Source organism: Oryx dammah, unplaced genomic scaffold (genome assembly GCF_014754425.2).
Source record: "Oryx dammah isolate SB20612 unplaced genomic scaffold, SCBI_Odam_1.1 HiC_scaffold_28, whole genome shotgun sequence".
Classification (NCBI taxonomy): Eukaryota; Metazoa; Chordata; class Mammalia; order Artiodactyla; family Bovidae; genus Oryx; species Oryx dammah.
Window position 1 is genome coordinate 17,384,811 of NW_024070212.1, and position 7,721 is coordinate 17,392,531.

At 48.2% G+C, this 7,721-nt stretch overlaps 1 pseudogene; it reads right to left on the minus strand.

Moving 5' to 3' along the window:
- Positions 1-6,406: 6,406 nt before the first annotated feature.
- On the minus strand, positions 6,407-7,517 carry LOC120855846 (annotated as a pseudogene).
- Positions 7,518-7,721: the final 204 nt, after the last annotated feature.

Consider the following 7,721-nt stretch of genomic DNA (forward strand, 5'->3'; position numbering starts at 1 on the left):
AAATCAATGGTTACCCATTTTCTCAGACTAGAGTAAGGACCACCCAAGTTCTTTACAGTTGAAAAGAAAGGCTACTGTGGCAATTTTTCTGTCTGATTCAGTCCAAAATCTCCCGTCTCTTTTCCCCTCACCCACTTCTCTGTAGCCATAGGCCTTCAAGTGTTGTTCGCCTAGCCATCAGCATTGCATTAACACTAATGGGGTTTCCACAGTGGCTCAGTGGTAAAGAGTCCACTTGCCAAACAGGAGACTCAGGTTAGATCCCTGGGTCGGGGAAGATCCCCTGGAGAAGGAATGGCAACCCACTCCAGTATTTGTGCCTGGATATTCCCATGGACAGAGGAGCCTGGTGGGCTATAGTCCACGGGGTCACAAAGAGCCAGACGTGACTCAGTGGCTAAACGACGACGACAGTTAGAAAATTCTCAAGTCACACATGCATCTGTCTGTCCCAGTCATTTGGGTCTAAAGGATCCACAAACACCAGAAGCATGTCCTGGCCTATGCCTGTCATCCCCCACGACCATAAGGAAAAGGAGAGTGGGGCAAAGGATGGAAATACATCGCAGTCCAGGGAGCCAAAGATCTGGGTTCTAGCAGAGTCACATCTCTGCTGTAGACTTGTTATGTAACCGTGCAGCCCCCCACCCCACCCCAATCCAGCTTCTGTGTGCTCACTGAGGGCAAGGTCAGCTCGCTTGAAGCTTGGGGCCCTCTCCAGGGCCTTCCTCCTACATCTCCCCACTAGCTGTGTTCTGCCTTCTCCTCCTTTCTGTCTTCAACTCTTCCCATCCTCCTCCCCCAAGTTCCACTTGGAGACTTACCAGACCCGGGCTTCTCTGGAAGACTCACTCAGTTTTCCAGCTGGAGTGGGCACCTGCTAGGCAGTGGATTGAGCAGTGTCCAGCCAGAGAACCTTTTATAAGAACCCAGTTAGGCACTGGCTCTTGGGAGGGGCCCATTTCCCAACAGACATGGTCAGCTGACACATCCCAGAGACATTCATCACTCAGGTAGCCCCGTAGGTGGTGCACGTGTGTATTCAAGCCACCTCACAGGGGTGCCAGGATTGCTGTAGCATATTTACTTTCCAAATAGGACTCTGTTCATAGCTGGGAGGGCTGTGTGTGTGCCAAGACAGGGCCTGGGGGCCCAAGTGAGGAGAGGTCTGGCCCTCTCTTGGGACCTATCCTCTTTGCCCTTTTCTACAGTGTACAGTCATACACATAAACACACACACACACACTGTTCCCCTGTTCACACACTCATCCCAGGGTAGTTATCTAGATGGTCGTTTGTAGTCTAGTTGGTATCTTGGTTCACATCTCTCAGGATCTTTGTCCTTAGCCCCTCAAGGAAGACCACAGTTTATGGGAAAAGCCTGGTGGGTTTCATCCAAATGCTTCCAGGTGGGACTGAGTGAAGATGATGGTGGAGATGTGCCTATGGGAATCTCAGTGGCAATTCCTGTCTGTCACTGAAGACAAGAAGAAGAACCCAAGCAAAGTTATGGAACAGTTAAGACCAGGAAAGCTGTGAATGCAGTCAGTTTATCTGTCACACTCCCATATAGCCCTGATGGACCTGAGAGAAAAACTCATGCAGGACACTGGTCCAGGTGACAAATACTAAGTCAGATTGTGAGACTCTCTGCTCCTGACCTCATCTCAAACTCCCTTTGCGGATAGGTTCTCCCTGGGGCCACTGCCCGATGTGAAGAGAAAGAAAGAAGGGAAGAAGGAAGAAAAAGGAAGGGAGGAAGAAAAGAGAAGGAGGAAGGAAGGAAAGAAAGAGAAAGGAAGGAAGGAAATATGGAGAAAGAGGGTGGAGGGAGGCTAGGAGACCTGTCCCGAAGTCCAAGGTGTCCATCAAAACTGGTGCCTTTAGAATAACTAGAGCTTCCCTGGTGGCTCAGGTGGTAAAGAATCCATCTGCAATGCAAGAGATACAGATTCAGTCCCTGGGTTGGGAAGATCCCCTGGAGAATGGAATGCTGCCCACTCCAGGGGATCCTCTCCAGTATTCTGCCTGGAGAACTTCATAGACAGAGGAGCCTGGCAGGCTATAGTCCATGTGTTGCAAAGAGTCAGACACAACTGAGCAACTAACACACACACATACAGAATAGCCAACTTTTAAGAATTGGGGGAGACTTTGGAGGTTAACTGCTATCAGAACGGCTTCTTAATCAGTTTAGCTGCCCACAACCATGAATGTAAGGTAAAAGAGAAATCCAAGACTAAGAAGTTAAGAATTGATGGTGAGACAGGTTTGGGAATGAGTGAGCTGGGTGTGGCAGACAAGGAAAGGCAAGTCACGAAAAGATACCAATTTCGTTTAACATGGCTTTAGAGCCTGATTAACAGGTTGTGTGTACCTAGGGCCACCTGTTAGTGAGTACAGATGAGATATTAGGTGAGGTCAATAGTAGAAAAGAGAAGGAAGTGATGGAGTAACAAGATGGAGACAGGACCTCCTCTGGGAGACGATTTGGGCAGGTACATGCTCATTGTATGGACTTGCTATAGTCTAATATACTAACGTTCATTACCCATCACCTCTAACTCTTATCAAAGGAAGGGCTAATTGTTCATCTTGAACATAAAAGGCGGATTCAGAATTATTTCTATCACTAACTTTTTGAGTCTTTCCTGAAGGAATCAGCCTATTCCTAAAGGAAAAACCCAACCCAGTGACAAAAGCTCCCGGGGCTCTTGCCTCCATCCCCTCCTCACACGCATCACCCCGCCGACCCCAACCAAAGCGGTGCAGAGGAGGGAATCCTTGTTGGTTCCCTGTGCTCAGACACTTAGTCATGCCTGACTCTTTGCAGCCCCATGGATTATAACCCGCCTGGCTCCTCTGTCGATGGGATTTCCCAGGCAAGAATACTGGAGTAGGTTGCCATTTCCTTCTCCACGGGATCTTCCTGACCCAGGGATTGAACCCGGGTCTCCTATATCTCCTACACTGACAAGTGGATTCTTTACCACTGAGCCACCTAAGAAGCCCTTCTTGGTTCCCTACTCAGACTCAAACTCTGGCTTTCAGGAGCCAGAGGAAATGGACTCAGAAATTCCATACCTGCCTCCTAAACTCATCCCCCAGAAACTAACCTCCATCAGCTCTCCTCTGTAGTCAATTAACAGAAGCACCCAGGATTATAATAATCAGTAAAGTAAAGGTGTTTATTCCCTGGAGCCCACTTTGCGTGATCTTATTGCCTGTGACTAGGAAATAAAAGTTGTGTGTTTTTTGTTTTTTGTTTTTTTTAATAATCAACAATGCTGGAAGGAAACCCTCTCAGAGTCATCTCACTGTGACCTTTCTGGGTCCCACCATCTCCTTTTAGGAAATCTTGTTCCCAACCCTTCTCATGGGAAGCTTGAGTCAGAGTAATGGTCTCCAACATGATTCTTTCCTTCAAGCTTAAAGTCCCCTCCTTCAGATCATAAAAGGAAATATTGTTTCCCAGAGGTCTAAGTAGTTTTGGTGCAAAATCTGTTTCCCAAACTGACTTTGAAGTGTTGACTTGTATTTAGAAGAAGGGGAGGGAAGATGGCTTGAGGCAGTGGGTAGGGGGTGGGAGAGGTGAACAAAACAACCAGGAGGCAGTGACACCAGGAATAAAAAGCTTTATGGTTATAGTGATAACCCAAATTCCAGTACTGAGTCCTCCAAAGAACTCTCTAGTGGGAAATCAGGCCAGTGAGTATCAGAGGTTAAACCTCTAGACCTCACCATGGAAAGACCGTGGCAGGAAGAAGAGGGACGTTCTGAGTGTTTCAGAAGCCCTTCCATTCTCTTCTTGCAATCTTCCAAGCCAGAAAAAGAGAAGACTCAGGCTGGGCAGGTCATCAGCTCTTTGAATCCTGCGGTGTTGCTCTTCAGTTGGTCTTCATGACCCGGTTCAGCAGCAGCCCCCAGAGGAGCAGCCCTCAGAGCAGCAGCTGGAGCCCCCAGAGCAGCAGCCAGAGCCCCTAGAGTGATGGCCACCGCCACTGCCACAGCAGCCAGAGCTCTGGTGTCGGCGTCGAAGAGATCTGCGAAGCTTGTGGTGGCTCAGGCAGCAGCCTCCACCCCCAGAGCTGCAGCAGCCTCCACCCCCAGAGCTGCAGCATCCCCCGGAGCTGGGGGCACAGCAGGAAGACGCTGGAGGGGGACACGGGGCTGGGCACTTGGGAGGACACTTAGGAGTGCACTTGGGTGGGCATTTGGGGGGACACTTGGGCGGGGGCTGGCACTGCTGTTGGTTTTGCTGGCAGGACATCTTGGCAGGAACTGAATGGAGCTGGAAGAAAATAAAGAAATTTTAAGTTCAACTAACCCAAAATAACTTCCTTACATTTAAAACTGAACTATAATTTCACAAGATTTCTTCCATATGGTGATCAGATTTTAAAACCCAGTCTCCCCAAATGAGTTACAAGAGATACGCAAAGAGTTTCAACCTAGGAACTCCATAATTTCAAATGAACTTTTTGCAGCTTCAGAAAGATGCCAATCCTTTTCCTTCTCCTAATCCTCCCTCCCCTTTCCAGCAGAAACTTCCCTGCCAAATCCACTTTTCTCCTTGTCTTCCTTCAAGACTGTCTTCAGCCTCCACCCAGGGCTTCTCTCTGCCCAAAGCACCAGCACCAAGAGTCCCTCCTGTCCTTTACCTGGTTCAACACTGGAGCAGATTACCCTGGAGGCAGGTGGACTGAGGTGCTGCCAGGAGCTTCTGCCTTTTATACAGGTTCAGCTCTGACCTGGCATCAGGCAATGCCAACCAAAGGCAGGATGCTGATAGCATCTTTCCCAAGGGGCACAGGTGACTACCCTCCCCTCACATCCCAAGGACCCAATTCCTCCCTCCATAAGTATGTCAAGTATTAACCCACAGGAAGATCCCCTGAGAATTGCTGGCCTCTAACTAAGATAACGACGCACTCAATGCCTGTCAGTCTCACAAGCATCTCTGCTATGTTCCTAATTTCCCAAGCTCAGTCAATAGGGTTCTAGACCTCTGCGAAGGGAAGTACTCTCTTCTCTTTGGTATAGGAAATGGAGGGGAAATTCCCAACATGGAAATTAAATGGAGCTTTTGGAATAAAGATACAGATCCAAAATAAAGTGCCAAGCCCAGGCCAACTATCTAATGTGACTTTTTCATTCTTAGATCATGCCATGTTGTTGCTGCTGTTTAGTCACTAAGTTGTGTCCAACCCTTTGCAGCCTCATGGACTCTAGCCCACCAGGCTCCTCTGTCCATGGGATTTCCCAGACAAGAATACTGGAGTGAGTTGCTGTTTGCTTCTCCAGGGGATCTTCCCAACCCGGAGACTGACCTTGCATCCCTGCATCAGCAGGCAGATTCTTTACCATTGAGCCACTGGAGAGGCCCAGTTGGTGCCATCGTCTGGACTAGGAATGCTTGCTATCTCAGTGATGCTATTTTAGGCAGGCACCATGCAGATGGTATGGGTGGTTGGCCTCTCTCCTTATCTGAATCTGATCGACCAAAAGAACTCACAAAGAGCACTGACTCAGCAATAATAATCCCTTTGGAAGGGAGAAGTCTCAGAATGGCTTCTCTTTCCACATGTGGTCCTAAAGAAGGCATCTGTTGTCTGCCCACGGTGAGGTGGCAGGACCGGGTATATGCTGAGGGTGAAGTTGGAGAACTAGACTTCGATGGAAGTTGCCAGAAGTGAGGCCTAGGTTCTGGTAGACTCTAAGAAAAGACCATCCGGCCTGAGAAAATCCTTTTTGTATAGAAAACCTGATGGAGGGGGAAGGGTGGGGAAAACATAGGTTTTGTAATTCTGAAATGGAACCCTACAAACAATATCCTGAGGGCAAGTTAGGTCCCCACTAAAGTCATCAAAGTTTAGTTGGCTGATAAGGTAGTCAAAATATGACATATTCACAATGAAATCCACAGTGAGAGGAAGTAAGACAGGGAGAAATACCTCAGCTCTAAGCTGGACACTGTCTGGCACCAATTCCCAGTTCTGCAAACTCAGGCAGGTTATTTAAGCATCACTATAAAAAGGGGCTTCCTGATTTTATATTCCAGTCCCATATGATGAAAAGGATATCTTTTTGTTTTCTTCATCCAGATTTATTGCCTTTCTGATCATTATGATTTTCATGTAAGCAAGTTGCCAAAATACATTAGCTCTGATTTTATACAGACTCTAAAAGTTAGGATACAAAAAGCATATAAACATCTACCAACACCAAAATCTTTATGACCTTATCATTGTATGGAGTAAGAAAAAGGGCACAGATAAGAAATATGAATAAAATTTAAAGACTTCCTTTGATTATTTATTAAAATCCACTGACAAAGTAAAAGGAATGTTTAGCCTTTATAAACAATTGTGAACACAAAGTGACTGTTTTCTTCCATTTCCTGCCCATATCCTTAGCTCAACAAGCAGTGGAGACAGCCAGCTTCTTCAGATGGTCCATGAACACCTGCGGGCTAACGTCATCAGTGAGGATGGGTGCTCCCGTTTCCTGTCCCCAAGCATACAGGTTATTGTGTGTCTGAGACAGATTCACTTTGGACAAAAGAAGTCAAGCCTGGCTGCCCCTGTGCTCCATGTGAATCCATCGCGGCACCCGGAACCGCGCCTGCAGGGTCTCCTGTGCATCGTCCAGGGGCCCCTGCAGGAGGTGCTTGAAGTTTTCCTACTCGGGCATGTCCTGGTAGCCTGCTTTCCACCACTGGGCTATGGTCTCACTAAGATAAATGACAGTTTGGAAGAAAGTGTCCATGAGCGGAATTCTGTCAGTAAGAATGCTGCTGCTGTCCAGGAACACAGGCTCTGGGGGCCCGTGGAAGGAGCAGGAACACAGGATGGGCTGGATCATGATGAGGGACTGGGTGAGGTCCTGCCAGGCAAAGTGGTGCCAATAATACAATGACTCGTCAGAGCTGTTGTTGAAGACTTGAAGGAATGGAGACCTTCTAAGATGGAGCATGAACTGAAGGTGTAGAGAGAAGGAATCTGATAACCTAAATGACATGAGGTCTTCTTCGTTATACTGTCCAAACTTCTGACCCGGCCGGATGAGCTGTCTATCCAGCCACCGGAGCATGTTCGGACCCTCCTGCGATTCGGCTGGGAACACCTCCAGCCGCGCCATCAGCATCGCAGCCGCCTCCTGGTCAAACGCCGCTTCGATGTGCTTCAGCTGGCTCTGCACATCTGCCCAATTGCGGGCAACGGTGGTCACACCAATGCGCCGCTGGGTGCTGGAGTGCTCGTAGTGCGTGACGAACTGGATGGAGCCTCGGCCTCCTTGCGGGATCCGGGCATTGTGCTGGTTGACTATCTCAAAGTAGATGCGAGTGTCGTTGTGGGATCCAGGCCACAGATTTTCCACTGACTCGTGCCACCGACACCAAGCTCGTTTTCTGATACACACGGTCCTTTCACATTCAGAGATGCACAGGGCCCGATGGTTCCCACAACCTTCAGCTCCCTTGAGGTCTTTACTTCCAAAGTAGCACCTAATGCCATTTGGTGTTCGTTCTAGAAGGCCTTCTAAGTCTTTATAGAATTGTTCAGCTCTGGCATTAGTGGTTGGGACATAGAGTAGGATCACTGTGATATTGAATGGTTTACCTTGAAAATGAACAGAGATCTGTCATTTTTGAGACTGCGTCCAAGTACTGCATTTCCCACTCTTTGTTCACTATGAGGCCTACTCCATTTCTTCTAAGG